This window comes from Podarcis pityusensis (assembly GCF_964106645.2).
Source record: "Podarcis pityusensis genome assembly, chromosome: 5".
NCBI lineage: Eukaryota > Metazoa > Chordata > Lepidosauria > Squamata > Lacertidae > Podarcis > Podarcis pityusensis.
In genome coordinates, this window is record NC_138032.1 from 70,664,806 (window position 1) to 70,683,141 (window position 18,336).

At 42.2% G+C, this 18,336-nt stretch overlaps 1 protein-coding gene across 1 annotated transcript in view; it reads left to right on the forward strand.

The window, feature by feature from the left end:
- CDH23 (cadherin related 23) overlaps positions 1-18,336 on the forward strand; it is a 412,975-nt gene that overhangs the window by 68,416 nt on the left and 326,223 nt on the right. The gene's annotated exons all lie outside the window — the stretch shown is intronic.

Below are 18,336 nucleotides of genomic sequence, written 5' to 3' on the forward strand. Positions count from 1 at the left end.
AAACTGTTTGTATCAGAAGGCAATGAGAATTATGTGATACGGGTCAAGAGCTCAGATATGAAGTTGTTGTAAGTTACAATACTTAGGTTTCAGCTTCAGTCAGAGAACCAGAACCGTAGTCCAGCCCTCTGGAAGGATTTATTGATTCACTTGTGAAATCACTGGTCCAGCACAATCCATCCATTTCCTCAATTTTATTTTTTTTTGTGTGTGTGTTGTTAAACAACCTGAACTAGTTTAAACTCCTGTAACTGAACTGCCCCATTACTCACATGTGAGAGAACAATAGAACACCAGGACGCTCTTAAATGTCTCCACACGTTGGTGTCATTAATAACTGTAATGCTGGCATCACTCGCTCCTAAATAGCCTCATTTATCAACAAGCAATTTACCATGGAGTGGTGGCAGAGACGCAGATAAGCAGTTGTGGATGAGGTACCTGCATGCCACCTGCCAAGTTCTCTTCGCCACCTCCTCTACAAGGCTGGAGAAGTTGAGAGATTGAGAGAAGCTGATGCGAGGAGGGGACAGGACTCATCTTGAAACGTGACTTCCATGCTGAACACTTAGGTATCATGGCGGCTGCCAAAAGTGTTGCTTCTCTGAACAAGGCCACTGCTAACATAGGATTTATAGACTAAGGCTCCTTTAGAAGTGCATTTCTTGGTGTGTGTGCGCTGCTGCTGCTGCTGCTGCTGCTTCTGCAGTTGCTGCCATGCTGGTTATTATAAGAGAAGATGGGTTGCTGTTGTGAATTGGTTAGTTAGCAGGCAGGCAAGCAACGCACCTACTACCAAAGAACCAAACGCGCTGATCACAGTAACAGGAATGTGGTGAATGGGGGACTTTTCATTCCCTTACCATTGTGGGTGGAAACACTGGGGCTGCAATAAGTATTCTAGTAAGTGCATGGTGGTCTTCAATATTATTCATAAATCCTGGAACAGGTGCCCCTTCCCATCATATGTTTAGAAAGTAGCTCAGATATTTCACAACAGTTCAGAACATGTATACATTAAGAAAATGAAAAAAGGGAACATCATGGAACCCCGTATTTAAAGACTGAACAATATGATTTGGTCTTATTTGTTCTGGTGTCTTTAGAAATCCAAACTTGAACCACCAGCAGCTGATCTGACTTTCTCTGTGTCTGCTATATGGTGGAAAAGTCAAGTAGGTTTGAAATCTTTGATTGATCCAAGTAAGCCAAAGTGTGTTTCTAACTCACCAGATGTAGTTCTTCATAGGTCATTGTTCAGTAGCATAAAAATACTGCATCCTGTTGCATAATGTTCTTTTCCTAGAGACTCCTGAGTCAAAGCTTGTCATAAAAATTGGTTTATTTTAGCTCAGACTAATAAATTTAATTTTATCTTCTTTTTATCTTTTATATTGTTTTCAGCTGAGGCTCCATAGACCCTATTTTTGTTGGGGCATGTTGCCTCCATAATTTAGGATTGAGAATTAATTTGGGGTGCTTTGTGTGCTACACTTATGGAAACTTCAGACTTGAGGATTTTCAGCCATGTGTTATGTTAGTCGTACACTCAATTTAACTTCATTGGTAGATGCTAAAATGAATCTACATTATCCTTGCTTGAAGCCCTGTTGTGCTCTGTGGAGAAGTGATGGATTTGGGTTTACATTATCACTTCTCATTTTGAAACAGATTTTTTTTTTAAGGACTACTTATTTAGAAATTGGAAAAGAAGGGCAGGTGGAATTAATTGAAGAAATGAGGCTTGTTTTTACAAGTAAGCCATGTTAGAGTTACCACCATTCATATCAAACAAAATCTGAGGTGAGATACCTATAAGAATTGTGAGGGGATTTTAAAAGCAAAATTAGCAACATTTTCCAGATGGGTTCCGTGCATCTTTAGTGATACCAGTGAACATGACAAGGCAAATTAGAAGTTTCCTCCTAAGGTGAAACATCTGTAGGAATTGGAGGAAAATCAAAACAATTTTGGCAAGATTGGTTATTTTTTCTTCTTCTAGACATTACTGTTCAAACAGAGGGCATAAAGTGTTATACTCATAGTATCTTGCGAGTGAAATTGTTCCAGTGCTAGAGAAAGGGAAGGGCAACGTTCTCCAAGCTTCCCTCAAAATTACTGTATTTTCCACTTGTTCTTCATTCTTTAATATAGGATTCAGGAGGGGGGATTATTTGAAAAAGCAGTTCTTTCTTTTTCGTCTTTGAAGCTTCTTTGCGTAAACATTAGCTGTGACAATGGACTATTGATTTAGATGTGAAACTGCCAATTAGTTTAAATATCTAGAAGAATTGGGATACCAGTTAGCAGTTCAGTTCCTTCAATTGGCAAATAAGGACAGTGCTTAATTGATGAAGCACAGCATTGATTATTAACTTTATCTTCTTGTGGGAATGGTTGGTAATCGGAATCCTCTTCCTCAAATTCATTAAGATGCTTGAAATGGGAAGTGATGCAGGGCTTCATCTGAGCCAGCACCCATCTGAGATAATCTCCCAAACCCATTTTGAATGATAAAGTGCACTCTTAGGTTCTTGAATGAAGACATTCATATATTTCAGCTTCTCTCTCTGGTTAACATATTAACAACAAGTGGACTTGCAACAAAACATTGCCGTACACCCTCTCTTCATAGCAGGGGTTCCTTTCTTTAAGTACAGGAATGTCCAACTGGTTGATCATGATTGACAGGCAGATCCCCGGATGGAAAAAAAAAACCATTGGGGTGATAGTCACACACACCCCAGCCTCGCTCTGCCCCTCTGTTGCGTCTAATGGGCTTTCGATTATTGTTTGTGTGCAGCAACAACTTAACAACTTTTGCCTCCCCCCCAAAAAAGCTCAACAACTCTGGTGTGTCCCCCATTTGAATCACAATGGGTAGATCACTGCCAGTTATTTTATACTGGGAGTAGATTGCAGTCTCTTGGGAGTTGGATGTGTCTGTTCTTGTATAGTAAGCTCTTAAAGGGACTTAAATCAGGCAAATCCCCTTCTCTGGTTTCTAGTGGTTGTTTTCCTCCTAGCACTCAACATTTTGTGGCTGCTGAAGACCACTCTAGCATGCTCATTCTTCACTAGAGTCTTTTAATTTACAAACTTGGGGTCTGTTTTGATGGGCCTCTTAATTTACAAACATATATACTTCTGTGTCCCTACAGTGTCACCTAAATGTGTACAAACCACTCTTTTATTCTGCCTCTCCACACCCACACCCCCAGCTTCTAAACCACTTGAGTTTGCTATTCAGTCTATAAACAAGCGGGCTCTCCAGCAAAATGTTGCAGTTTGGAGTCCTGGTGTTCAGGGTTACAACCAGCCATGCCTTTCTCTAGGATACTCCATGCCATTCCACCCTGAGTCACTCAGCATCTCAGCCCACATTTTTGCCTGTGTTTGCTCTTATCCTTTCTCTAATGAGCATTTGTACATTTGCAAACTTGAGTTTCCCCAGGCCAGTGGCTGATAACTTCCTCCTGTCCATGAATGGAGCCAAGTATCCATACTTGTAGAATGAGTTCACTATCAGTATGAATTTTTGTTTTTTTAAACAGCATTTAAATTATGTGATTCTTTCGCACCCCATCCCCCACATCCTTGTTGGACAAAAGAGAAATCCGCTTCCTGTTTCAAGACCTGAGATGACAAATAAGCCCAGACAGTCACTCATGGTTGCCTGTTGCAAGCCAGACAAATGTTTTTTATTCAGCGTTTTTACTTTGACTTCCACTAAGGACTTGCACTTCCATGTTAAATGAGATGTTACCATGTCATCAAACAATTCCTCCTTTTAGAATTCAGTGAAGCATCAATCTTCATGCCCCATTGGTCCTGGCCAAACAACTAGAGTTGGTAACATTAAGGGCACACTTTGACCTGCCATCTTTTGTGAAGAGCAAAAGGTCTAAGAAAAGGCATAAAAAAAAAAAAGTCAGCAAGATTGTTTGACATAGCAGCTTTTCATGGCACAAACAATGGATGGAACAGCATTTGCATAAAACTCATTAGAAAAAGTGCAAGTTTCATAAATCTTGTGATAAATTAGTGTGATATCATTCGAAAAGTGATGCATTAATTTTAGGGTAAAATGAATGGCTCTGTGATCATTGTAGGTAATTAGGAGGCTTCTAGGTAATGTAGAGAGGAAATTATTTTTAAAAGGCTTTCAGTATGGAAAGTCATTGCTCTTGGACTAGAGTAGATGTGTTAGGAAGAAGAAAGTGAGGAGTTGCATGCCCCATTCTTGTTGTCTTTCATTCAATTTTTACTATTTGCTGTGGTTTCGTAATATTTATCCTGTTTATCATCATTTCAGTCTTAAAGCCAGAGCCTAGGATGCATTTTTTGCTTTCCTTGTTTTTCTGTTTCTTTTGCCTCCACTCCCTTAAATTTGGCAAAAGTTAATATTCTCTACAAACCCCAGTGAGCTGTCACAATATTTCTACTAGAGTTGTAATCAGCAATGCTTTCCTGCTGCTTATGTCCTCACTGGTACATTACTGATGATCTCTGCATGAGTGTGTTAGTCTGTAAGAGTGAGTGTATTAGAACAGTGCAGTCACACAAAACACCCAGATAACATTGTTTTCAGGGGATAACAGGAGTTCTGACAGAATCTGGGTGTTCTGTTATCACTTCTTCCTACTTAGGTGGTGGGAAACACTTCCATTGTAGCAAGGACCCTATATCTTTGCTTGCAGAATGCAAGGTACATTTAAGCTTGGCCCAGTATACCTGAAGGAGCATCTCCACCCCCCATCGTTCTGCCTGGACACTGAGGTCCAGCTCTGAAGGCCATCTGGCGGTTCCCTTACTTCAAGAAGTGAAGTTACAGGGAACCAGCCAGGGGGTCTTTTCAGCAGTGGTGCCCACCCTGTGGAACACCCTCTCATCAGATGCCAAGGAGATAAATATACAACTTTTAGAAGGCATCTGAAGGCAGTCCTGTATCAGAAAGTTTTTAATGTTTGATGTTTTAATGTGTGTTGGAAGCCACCCAGGTGGGATGGGGTATAAATATAGTGTTGCTATATTTCAAAAAGTAAAAACCAGGACACCCCAAAAGTTTTTGAGCTTTTTTTTGAGAGACTTGATTAAGATCCAGGACAAAGCGCCATCTTTCAGAAATCTGGACATATGGCAGCCCTAATAAATGATATTTGCCTACTTCAGCAACTGTTGCTCATTTGCAGTTTTTCTGAATAGCCTTCCCTGTCCCTATTTCACTTCGCTTCACTCATCTGTGTGCACAGCTGTTTATGTGGTACCAGAATACAGAATCTGGTGGTGGATGAAGATTTTGGTAAAGAAGGACCAGCTTACACTTTTGTACCAGTGAAATACCCCACATTTTGTCCATAACATACTTGTACCTCAGCTGTGAAAACCTTGCAAAAAAACATGCAAGAACAAGAAGTAATTGCTTTGAAAGAAACTATCCCAGACAACACTTTAATAATGAGCTTGCTGAATATTATTTAAATGTTAGCAAAGGTCAACTGTTTAAAATGGGAAGTAACCAAAAAGCAATAAGCATATATGTTGGGTGCCATTAATGTCAAGTGATGAAATCAATGGAATGAAATCAAAGGAAGGGTCAAGACCGGATGCAGAAATGCTAAAGTGTAATCTCTGTATTCCAAAACATGCACAGTCCATTTGTTTGTCAAGAAATTTATTTTTTCCAATGAGTCTTATCTGGTGTGGTGATCTCCAACTATGGAACATACACATTTCACTAAATCATGGAACTGAACAGAAAACGATGGGAAAATTAATTCTGGGCTTTACTTGTAGAGACATAATAAAGGAGGAATGGATCAAATCCAATGAATTCAAAGGTTGGGTTAAAGGTATTGGAAAGAAAATCGGAAATGCTATATAAAAATAAGAGAATCAACTGTAAGCCAAAGGCAGCATAGATATATTAAACAACTCTTGGGCAGTGGCGGAGGAAGGGGGCGGGGGGGTAGCTAGCCCCGGGTGCCATCTCTCAGGGGGGTGACAAGAAGGCACCCCATGGGGGGCTCTCCCCTCCGCCCCCGGGTGCAGTGGCATGTACTGCCACCGCCGCAACCGTGTGTGGAGGATCTCACCGCTGCAGCCGCAAGTGGAGGATCCCTCCGCTGCTGCTGCAGCCACAAGCAGAGGATTCCGCCACAAGTAGAGGACCACGCCAACATCAGTATTGGCACCACTGCGCATGACCCGTACGCAGCGCTGCCGCAAATGTGCCGCCGGGCGGTTCGCCCCGCCCCTTTACACCCCATACCGGGTGCTGGAGAGCCTTCCGGCTTTGGAGGAATGTGTAAGTGTAAGAGAAGATAGCTGCACCAATTATACACTTGTGTTTCCTTACTCCCCCCCCCCCTACTTTTATTACTATGAGTTCTTATGCAGAAAGTGGAGAAATAACTTTCTCTTCATTAAAGCACCTGCTTTCTTTTCTGGCTGCTATTGTGGCAAGTTGCGTTTCCTGCTGTCCCCTGTCTTTATGTAGGTGAACTTGTTCCAGATGTGACACGCTGGCATTTTGAATGCCATAAGTGGGAAGTCTGCGGGTACAATTTACATTGTATTGAGACAACAGAGAAGTAAATTCAAATTCATAACTGGGTGCAAAATTAATCCATCACAGTTTTTATGTGCAGCATTTGAAATTGCCCATTGCTGTGGACGAAAGCAAATATACTACCTGCTGAAGCCTGCCAAAACATCTCTGATATAAGATGTTTTGCTCAAGTGAGTCATAATTCATGCAACAAGTGCTATGAACTGCGTGTCTGAACCCTGCATGCGAGTCAAGTACTCGTGTGTACTCAGGGCACAACCCTGAGAGAAATATTTTGCTGGTGTCGGTATGTGTGCCCATTATGAATAAATGTTTACCCTTAACCTTGTGCCCACTAAAGAAGTTACACACACCAAGAAATAAAGAACAAATGATTTATTACATAGAAGTGAAGAGAGACAGAGTATATGGATGTTGCTTCAGATAGCAAGGTTACAAATATTCAGGCAGCAATACGATCATTAAGCATTCACACACCTTTACTCTTTAGATTTAAGAGTAAAAGAATCCCTAACTACCAAAAAGCCTAGAGAGTAAGCACAACAATGTGCCATAAACTCACACTAAAAAAAAGAAAAATGCCAGAGGGTGGGTATACCTGATTTTGAAGTGTATTGGGACAAAAAGTTAGGGGTCAGAGGCCTGTGTTTTCTGTGAGAGGTAAGCTCTCATCATAAAATTCTGTACCAAACAGGCCACAGAAATTTGTCGCCCATTCTTTGGTCTGTAGTCCAGCAAAACATAGGCTAGCCTTTGAGACTGTTGAGGAGCAAATAAGCTTTTTGAGATACTGGACCATTGAAAATCTGGGGGTTAAAAGAGTTTTTTGCTATCCTGAACCCCTGGCCTACCTGGCAGCAAATCAGTAGGCCAAGCTCAAAGTTCAAAGTCCAAAGGTCAGGAAAATCAGCCCAGGGTCAATCCAAGTAGCCAAGTCTGAAGTCCAGCAGTCAACCCCAAAGCACAGTCTCATAGAGGTCCATCAACATGGATAGTTGAGCAGACACAGCACCTCAACTCTGCTTCCCTTTTGTACTTTGCCTGCCGATTGCAGCATCTGGGCTTGACGGGGCAGGTGACCCTCACCTGCTCCAAGCCTACTTCAGCTGAGGAATCACAACCATAGCTGTCAAGTGTCCCTTATTTGAAGGGACAATCCCTTATTCCAGCGCCATGTCCCGCTGCTGTCCCTTACTGATGGATGTCCCTTAAATGTCCCTTAAATGATGTCCCTTAAATTTCAAAGGAAGCAGCTCCTCTCCCTCCCTCCCTCCCGGCCAGGGAGGAGGGAGGCTCCAACTGTGTTTCTTGGCTGTGTTGCTCACCCAATAAGAAGTCTAAGAACGACTGGGGGGTGGAGCCTGCATGCCTTGTGTGTGGCTAGTTATTGCAAGCTGAGGGGGTTTTTGAATTCTGGACGCCATTTTGTTGCACGTGCTGCTGCAAACTTTGCAGTGCAAAGCCAGGCCGGGGAGCCATCTTAAGTTGAGGCTGCATAGGTCTTGTGGTGCATGTGATTCAGATTCTATTCAGTTGAGCCTCTGGTTACAAAGTTGGTTGGACAGTGTTCTCGAAGCTACCCAGCATGAGTTTGACCAGACTGCAGGAGGACAGGAAGACTGGAGTGCCTGGAACAGGTGAGGCTGCAGGTCCCTTATTTTGGCTGCAGGTCCCTTATTTTGGCTGCTGGTCCCTTATTTTCAAGGCTGTTGGTCCCTTATTTTCAAATCTGTAAGTTGACAGCTATGATTCACAACCCTCCTCCCAGAGCTAGCAAGCCCTCAGCCTCCTAGAGCACGACTCCCACTGCTCCCTACATCTCAGAGCCCACCATGTCCTTGGGGACAGTGGCCTCTTTGGCTCTGGTGATGGGCCCTGCTTCCTGTGGATTGACCTCCATCCCCTTGTCACCCTGTGAATACTTCCTTCCTTGCCCCAGTATGTCCCAGTCCTGGCTTAAACCCCTCTTCCTCCTCCCCATCGCCTTGCCAGTTCATGACAGTGGCCAACTATTCTCTACAGAGAGGGGAGACGACTTCTTAGATGAGTGAGTATTACTTTGTACCATTGTCTGTTTATTATTCTGTTTATTTCACTAAACAGAAAAGTATTTGAAAATACATGACCTTAGTGAGAAATGACGAACTGGTTATCTGTATGCTTCCTGAATCATTAGTTTAGCTTCGGAGGAAGATTCCTTTGCCTGTGGAGAACCCAATTCTTTTTTAGAGCAGGTGTCACTAAACTTTTCTGGTAACACAGGCATTGTGTGCTAATCTTTTACATCAAGTGTTAGGAAGTCACTTTATTTAAGCATAACTTACAGGCAACATTTCTAATGAGGGTTAGTGACAGGGTCAAAGATAGCTCATAATGGAGGGCTTCAAGTTTTACCAACTGTACTGATGCCATGATCTATAGGAATAAACCAAAGATCAGATTGGCACACTCTACACAAGAGCCTTTGTAGTTCGTCTGAGTTTCTAGATTCAGCTCTGTGAGGCTTGAGTTCTATCCACAATGATATATAACTTAGTTAAATCAAGACTGGACTAATGAGCATGGGGCTGCCTCTGAAGAGTCTCTGAAAGCTTCATTTGGTCCAGAGTAAAACAGCAGGGACGCAGGTGGCGCTGTGGACTAAGCCACTGATCCTAGGGCTTGCTGATCAGAAGGTCGGCGGTTCGAATCCCCATGATGGGGTGAGCTCCCGTTGCTGAGTCCCAGCTCCTGCCAACCTAGCAGTTCGAAAGCATGTCAGAGTGCAAGTAGATAATAGGTATCACTCCAGTGGGAAGGTAAACAGCATTTCCGTGTGCTGCTCAGGTTTCGCCAGAAGCGGCTTAGTCATGCTGGCCACATGACCCGGAAAAACTGTCTGTGGACAAACGTTGGCTCCCTCGGCCAGTAAAGCGAAATGAATGCCGCAACCCCAGAGTTGTTCGTGACTGGACTTAATTGTCAGGGGTCTTTCACCTTTACCTTTTTTAAAAAAACAGCAAAGGTGTTCACAGGAACACATTTCCATGAGCAAATTCTACCCATTTAAGCACACCAAAACTGGTTACCAAAGATTCCTTGCTGCTCTCTCTGTCTCTCCACCCCCACACTTTTAAACTGTTTTAGAAGAAGAAGAAGAAGAGTTTGGATTTGATATCCCGCCTTTCACTCCCTTTAAGGAGTCTCAAAGCGGCTAACATTCTCCTTTCCCTTCCTCCCCCACAACAAACACTCTGTGAGGTGAGTGGGGCTGAGAGACTTCAAAGAAGTGTGACTAGCCCAAGGTCACCCAGCAGCTGCAGGTGGAGGAGCGGAGACGCGAACCCGGTTCCCCAGATTACGTGACTACCGCTCTTAACCACTACACCACACTGGCTCTTTAATTTGGAGTTTTAAATATTAGATGCCACAAATGCTATTTTATAGAGAAATGATGGATATAATTTATCTTATACAAATAAATATTGGTTTTATCAATATTTCTGGGTCTCAGTTTCTCAGTTTTAAATGGAACAACAACACTACCCCAGTGGCTCTTTGATTTCCCCCTCCTCCTCCCCAAGTAAGATGAAGGATTTCTTATCTGCTCTCTGATTTGTGTGAAAGAAGAAAAGGATTATGGAGACATTATCCATCAATGTCTTCTTTAAAGGTCTCTGAAAGGACTAGGTTTCCAGGAGGAATGCTGAGAGAAACTTGTCAACTTTTATAGGCTGATATGCCCAGTTCAGTGTAATAATTGGTATTTGCTATGTTAGAAATTTCAGCTTTTGGGATGAAAACAAGGCCATTAGACAGGAGGTATGTATAATGGACTAGGAAGGGGAAGTGACATACAAATATACTAAGGTCATACTAAGTTCAAGTGCCAGAGAATGTAAGAATGCATGTGTGTGTGTGAGAGAGAAACTGTGATCGAAACAGAGTGAGCAAAAGGAGACAAGATAAATTGAGATTATCTAAAGAAATCAGGACCCTTAACTGCCCTGTCTGACTCCTGAGAGGAAACAAATGGAGCCTATAACTTTACAGTGTGAGAAGATCATTTGTCCATGTTTTACAGTCTTTCTACTGACTCTGTTGACATTTTGTGATTTGTTCCCAATAGTGTCAAGCACAGGAGAGAAAGGATGCCTGTTTCTCTCTCCCACTTTATCCATGTGGCCATGCTACTCGTCGTGTAGCTATACTTATTTTGATTAGATGGCACTAAGTATTTGGTCTCAGCTATAATTTGTACAGGTTCTCAAAGGAACCAGGACTTGGAACATGTGAAAAACTACTTGGGCTATATGTGAAATATATACAAAATGTCACACTCTCTTCTGAGTATTCACAACTCCCCCATCCACCAAGACACATCCACAGTTAAAAGCAGGGCATCCTGATCTAAGAGCTTTCTGTATCTGCATCTCTCTCTCATTTTAATGAATCAAACAAGCACTAACCAATCATGACAGGGGTTTGTGTTTCTATATGGGGCTCTGCCTTGAACATTACTGTCTGAACAGGTCTGTACTAGCAGAACTGCTGAGGACTAACTAATTTGAAGAGCAACTCAAGCCTATATGATCAATCCTCAAAGCCTTCATGTATGGAAGGAAATAGGAGTGTACATGGCCAAACTTCATGATTGGCAGGCAGTATGAACCGCCCAGGTTTGTCCGGGCCCAGCATTGCTACAAGGTGTGACCGGAAAGTTTGGTGAATGGTCACAGAAATTGAACAGCGAGAAATATTCAGACATACATGCCTTACAAGCCTTCAAAGTAGGCCTCCTCTGATACAATGCACTGTTGACAACATTCATTGAACTGTTGGAAACTTCAGGAGAAGTCCTCTTTTTGTACTGCTTTCAGTTCCCTCGTCACAGAAGCTGGGATGTGTGAAATGTTGGAAAATCTGTGCCCTTTCAGTGCAGATTTCAGTTTTGGAAAAAGAAAGAAATCCGGTGGGGCCAGATCGGGAGAATATGGAGGGTAGGACAACTCAGTAACCTCAAGAATGATTTCACATGGAATATGCAATTCTTCTGCCATCATTTGGATGGACAAACACTGACCCCGCATCAAAAACTCACAACCTCTGTCAACATTTGCAGCTGTTCTGCTCATCGGCAGTCTGCCAGACTGAGGGTCATCTTCGAAGGTTTGCCGCCCTTCACTGAAATGCTTAAACCACTCATACACTGTCTTTCAAGTTACAGCTTTGTCGCCATACACATTTGTGAGCATTTCATGGGTTTCTGATGCCGATTGTATGTTCAAATATTTCTCGCTGTCCGATTTCTGTGACCATTCACCAAACTTTCCGGTCACACCTTGTAGAAGCCTGGCTTTCTGCCTTTTCCTCGTTACTGTATAGAACAGTACAGTACATTCTGCTTGTTGTAAGGGCAGGCTGCAGTTGAAGCTACTGACCTCAGAGACCCTGACAAGGAAGACACACCTGAGGCTGCTTGTTTCCTCAGCCTGGCACTGTTGATATCAGACTGTGCCTTGTCTCAGCCACACACCCCTTTTCACACATTACTGGAGGCAGCCAGCTCCAGAATACAGGTCTGGCATGGTAATGATTCTGAATTTGTTTTGTAACAAGGTTTTGATGAAGGGACGAATAAGGACCCCTTAATTTCATTATTAATGTTTAGTTGTTTTTCTATTTATTCATGCAACCCTAGTTAAGGAAATAGCCTACACTTCCTGTCCCTAATTTAGCAAAGCAAAAGGCTTTAATACAGCATTCAGGCTTGGTGTGGCTCGTGTAAGAGGTTGTTCATCTCCTTTTAATGAATCACCAAATAATCACTAAATCAGCAACTTACATTCAGCAATCTCATGTTCTCGACAAATATTAATGAACTGAACTTCACAATACCTCATGGAGGGAGGACAATATTAATAGCATTATGTTTCAGATGAGAAAATAGAGATGCAACCACAAGGAAATCACATGGTCATGTGAAGGCTTTGGCACACTTAGGAACAGTAATAAGTAATTATTCTGAGGCCTTAATCTGCATTGCAAATGGGTCTTGCTTTTACACTCGGTTTTGACTGCCATGGTTTGCCTTAAAGAATCATGGGAACTTTAATGTAGTCAAGTGCCGAGAATTTTGTTAGCAGGATTCCTTGGGAAGAGGGAATAGCTATTAAAACAATTTTAACCTGTGGTGTGGATATGCCCTAAGTCACTGCCCTCAATTCCCATTCTTTTCCTTCTTTAAATAGAAATTATCAGATAAGATTTTTATTTTTTAAAATGTATGTATCGTTATTTAATGTGGCAACTTGAATGCTAAAGCTGGTTGAATGTCAAAGCCAGGCAGCTTCCAACATTCCTAAGGGAACTTCATTGCTGTATCCCAGTGAAGTTCTCTCTTTTTAAGGCCAGGATGCCCTCTAGTAATGTACAGTTACTAGAGTTACATCACCATCTTTTTAAAGTGTTGAAAGTTGGGGCGATCTCCATTTGCTGCCCTGATCTTCTGCCGTCTTTGCCATTTTGCTCTTGCTCATCTTTATGGTGTTGCTTTGCACCTGGCTATGAACCATGCAGAAAACATTTTCCCCAACATTGTTGCAAGGCCTCCTTCTCCATATTTCACGATCTTTCCTCACTGAGAAAGTCAGTTGTGTTCCAAAAGTGCCTATGTCTTGTCCCTTCTTTAATGGCCTTAACATATGTTTGTGAAAACCTTCCTGTTTGAGAAAGCTTTTCAGTTGTAGATTGTTTTACTCTATTTTATTTACTCAGCTAAATTAGGGGGGGGGGGGTTGGTTTTTTTCAGTCTTGAAAATGTAGTTCAGCGCCTTTCTGAAGTCAGGAATACCAAGAACAGAAAACAGCATCACAACAACTCTTTGTATATAAGATTTCTGCGCGTAGGAAAATCATCAAATTCAACACATTAGATGCAAGCAATGTTTGGAGCATTTGTCTCCAATTTGTTGTAACCTTCCCTGATCTTTCTATCCCACGGATATGGGTATGGTGGTGGGGGGAGCTTCCATTTTTCACACCCAGCTCCACTCATGCCTTTCCCTGGGCTGAGAAATGGCCTCTGGCAATGGAGGGGCTTTATGTGTGTCACATGGTTTGACCTTGGGCTGGAATTCCACAGGGTTTCCCTAGCTTTGATAAGCAAACCACGCTATGCATTTTTAGCCATTTCATCTTTGCACTTCATGATTCCGCCTCCACCTTTTTGAGTGCCTGCAGGGAAGAGAGAGAGAGAGAAAGAGGTTTTCTCTTTGACAGCAATGAAATCAAAGTACCTGCTGTCTTTTGTTTGCCTTTTGCTGCTTCTCTTCTTTTGTAAATCTCTTTATTGAAAGCTTCATTTGTTTGAAAAGCATATGCAAAACTTTGTGATTCTTCAGTCCTACGCAATCGCAATAGCCACATTTCCATTGCAGGGGTTTGTTTTGGGTAGCTGTCTCACAAAATACGCTTTTATTGTGTAATTTTGAAATGTTTGCCGTGTTTTCACGTAAAAAATACATCAATGCAATATATTTTGGTAACACGTATTATACAATACAAGTATATCAAGTTTAGGATTGGCTGCAGCTCCCCTAGGCATGTATGCTCGTGGCTACAGCTCCTAGTACACACAACATATTGAAAATAAATTTGAAAATAGAACTGTCAAAATCATAATGCTTTTCTGGAAATCTATATTGCAACTCACATATGGAATGCTGTGGTACAAGTGAAGGTGTAAACAGCAGACATTTCTCCCTTTAACTTGTTCTGCCATTCCATGCTTTCTTCATCTTGGCAGCCTAATTTAGAATGAAAAACAAAGCTTTTTTGTTGCTGCTGCTCCTGCTCCTGTTTTACAGTTGGGAGTCAGAATCCTTGCTTATCCACTATGTTGTTTTTTAGTCGTTTAGTCGTGTCCGACTCTTCGTGACCCCATGGACCAGAGCACGCCAGGCACTCCTGTCTTCCACTACCTCCCGGAGTTTGGTCAAACTCATGCTGGTAGCTTCGAGAACACTGTCCAACCATCTCGTCCTCTGTTGTCCCCTTCTCCTTGTGCCCTCCATCTTTCCCAGCACCAGGGTCTTTTCCAGGGAATCTTCTCTTCTCATGAGGTGGCCAAAGTATTGGAGTCTCAGCTTCAGGTTCTGTCCTTCCAGTGAGCACTCAGGGCTGATTTCCTTAAGAATGGATAGGTTTGATCTGCTTGCAATCCATGGGACTCTCAAGAGTCTCCTCCAGCACCATAATTCAAAACTTATCCACTATAGAGGTCTACCATTCGGTCATGGTTTATGTTCTGCTCAATCCTGCTCTACACTATCCAGTGCTGGCTTCATTCTTGGCCTTTCCCAGCATTGTAAACAAAAAACAACAACTCTCCCTGGGTGGTTTCTTTAAGTAACCCTCCCCACACCCCATAAACCCTGTCTTTAGGGGCCTCTATCGTTTATCCACCCATCCTGAGCTCCTAGCTATGGGCCTATTGTGGTACTGCTGCTCCTTTTCACAGATGCTTTGTTGTCTTGCTTGGTATCTGGCCCTTTTAATTTTTTTATTTTTGCTCTCTTCTGTTTCTGAGCAGAAGAATCACACAAAGTGATGATGGAAGAGAGACCCCATGCGTACTTACAGCAAAAGTCTTGCCTGAGGCTTACAGCCTATATAGTTAGGTACTGCACTAGGTTCTTTGTCATAATGCTCAAGGTTTCCATGTGATCAGGATCCGAACTGTGTTTGATACACCTCTGCCTTCATAGCCCCAGGACACTAGTGGATGGAAGCAGCTACCTCGATTCACAGTGGTCTCATTGTGGCAAAATTCCCTCGTAGTTCTTCCATAGTTGTGTGATCTCATAAATGCACTCTTTTTAGTGAAACTGAGAACACCTGGGGGAAATGGAACATTAATTCTTAGTAATTAAATCACACAGGAGCATATTTATTAGACAAATTGTAGGCAAACACAGCCTTTTGGTGGCGCTTCATTCCAAATCTGATTATATCCATCCACACTTATCTGAATGTTTTGTTGGCCTTATTCCTATGACTGTTTAGAAGATATTAAAATTGGACAAATTTTAATGAGTTGACTCATCAAAAGCTCATGGCATAATTGTATCTTGTGTCTGGTCCTGAAATTTAAGATCTCGGCAACTGGGATATTGGAAATCAGATGCAAACACCTTTAATGCCGTGAAGAATATGTTTCTGCCTTTGGGGGAAGAGAAGGAACAAAAAACGAAAGCCTGTGGTTTCTGACGCAAATAAGAAATAGACAACATTCTCATCTTAAAGTTACAAAAAGTACACTTTCAAATGAATTATTTCAGGAGAAGTCACTTGCAATTATGTTTGAGTGCTGTGCTGGTTCCTTTTTAATGCTAAAAAAAATGATGATTTCTGGCAGTGGGTAATTGTTGATGAATGGATAAAAAGTGATAGAATTACAGGTTTGGTGACAGCTGATGGTGGTGTAGACTTGGCATCCTTTTATTATCCACAGGTGTTCTGTTTCTGAGCCTTAGGGTGCTCTGTTTTTACTATAATTGTTCCAAAAGACTGTCTGCACTTAACCCCATCTCCATTGTGCACAGATTCCACAGTGTAGAGGACTCTTCCAGAACTTGAGATATGTATTAGATAGCAACACCCATGTTTCCTATAGCGCCTTATTGCTGCTGTTAGGGAAAGGGTGGCGAACCTATGGTCCTCCAGTGTGATCCTGCAAGTTGATGGTTTTGCCAGGGATTGCCCTTCGGCAAAGATTGGGGGCAGACTATCTTGGTTTTGCACAATCATTTTTCCATCCCCTCATTGGAAGGAGAAGTGAGCCCCTAAGATCTTGCATTGATACAACACAGCTCTTCTCTGGTCCTACGGTATCAAAGCCAGGAAATTCAAATAGCCACAGCATTTCTCTGCTTGGTAATTCTCTAGTTCCCAGGGAGGGAGGAATCCAATGTCTGAACAAAGTGTTAATAATACAATACCTTTCTGTGACTTGAGCTGCACTGCATAATTCTTCCTCCTGGATTCAAGTTATAATTAAGCATGGTATAATTGAGTCTGGTGATTTAATGCTGAAAACAGTGGGCTGCTTTTGATGCTTGGTACAGCTATACTTGGTAAAAGAGTGGAACTGCAGCCACCCACCTTGCCCAATGTGAGTGCTCTAGGCCCACCAAAAATCCAAGCATGGGTATTGCATTTTCAGAGTACCTGTGTGAGAAAAACCTAATATGTGCAGTCTAGGCATGAAGTGTACAGCAGACTTAAGAACACACATTTAGAAGGTTCTGTTGTTAAGATGGAATGGGATAAATTTAGATGACAGTCCACATTGACTGTGTTTGGAAGCAGTGCCAAGCCATAGTTTACACAGTGTGCACAAACTTGCCCTTCCCCACCATGCCTACCTACACCTTTGTGGCCACAAGGAGGAGACTGGAAACATCAGTTTCCTGCCTTTTTATATTATGCTAGAACTTGGATGAACTCCAGTTAGTTTTAACTATGGTTTGTCTGAACAAACCAGGATCAAAAACTGCAGTTTGAAGTTGGATTCTTTGGAAAACCGTAGTTAAAACCATTCACACTTTTGTCCCTGCTTGGCCATAGTGTTCATTTGAGGTTATTTGAAAACAGAAGGAAATGCTTCCCATTGCCTCATGGTGACACTAAGGGAAGGAGAAGGGAGAGGGGAGTCCCCAAATTTCAGACTCATTCATGTAGCACTAAAAGTGTCATTTTAATGTGTAGCTAATATGCTATGAGTGTGGAATCCCAGCCCTTTCCCCATTTTTGTGGCATCCTACTCTTGCAACCTCATGCTGCTTTCCAATATTTTGGCACTACCTGGTTTTTAAGTGTGGTCCTGAAAACCATATGCATATATGCATTCTTGGTTGGGATACAGCCCCCTCCCAAAAGATGCCTGAACATAATTTCCACCCCAAACTTCATTTTTTATGAAAATACAGGTCCCAGTGAGTGGAGTGTGCAAATGCTACTGAATTGGAGGAGGGGTTTGTATTGGTCTGAGGCCGATGCTATCTATCTCTGTGTTGCCGAAAGTCTTTCATGCCCATATATATTTTTTACTCAAGAAGATGCATGTATGCCTTTCAACTTTCCTGAGATTGGCTCAGCTGGAGGGTCTGCCTCAGTTCTGAGCTAATTTAGCTTTCCCATGTGTAGCAATTCCTTTATGTCAAAAAAGTGCAGTTTCTTCACAAAGTGCCGACTCAGCAGAGCAAGGTTAACTTCACGAAAGGAAACAGTTTTTAAAAAATTTTTAGGAGTTTGCCATGGAGAAAGCCCAAATTGCTTGAAAAATCTTTCATAGAGTAGGAAACAACAACGTTAGAAGCTGGATAGCGAGTTTTCAAAATCCAGCAATTGCTTTACTGGGGTGGGGCGAACTAGATGATTAGCCAAGGGCAAGAAAAAAGATGCCCAGCGGCATTTTCAAGTCTAGCAAATTTATGATGACAAGAGCTTATTTTCATAGATACTGGAGGTAAAAGAGTGACAGTGAGGTACAGTAGAAGAGGGGGGGGAATCTGTTTTATAGTGCAGGATTAAAGGCTGCTTCATATATTACATTGGCAGTAATCCTGGATTTTCAGTTTGAAAGAGACTTGTAGCAAATCTTTGTGCTTTCATGAGTGCGCCTAAATACTACATTTGCAAGCACATGTTGATTGCATTCACATGTACACATAAGGACAGAATTTGTGAAATGGTGCTTGTGAAGCTGTCCCATTAGAGATTGC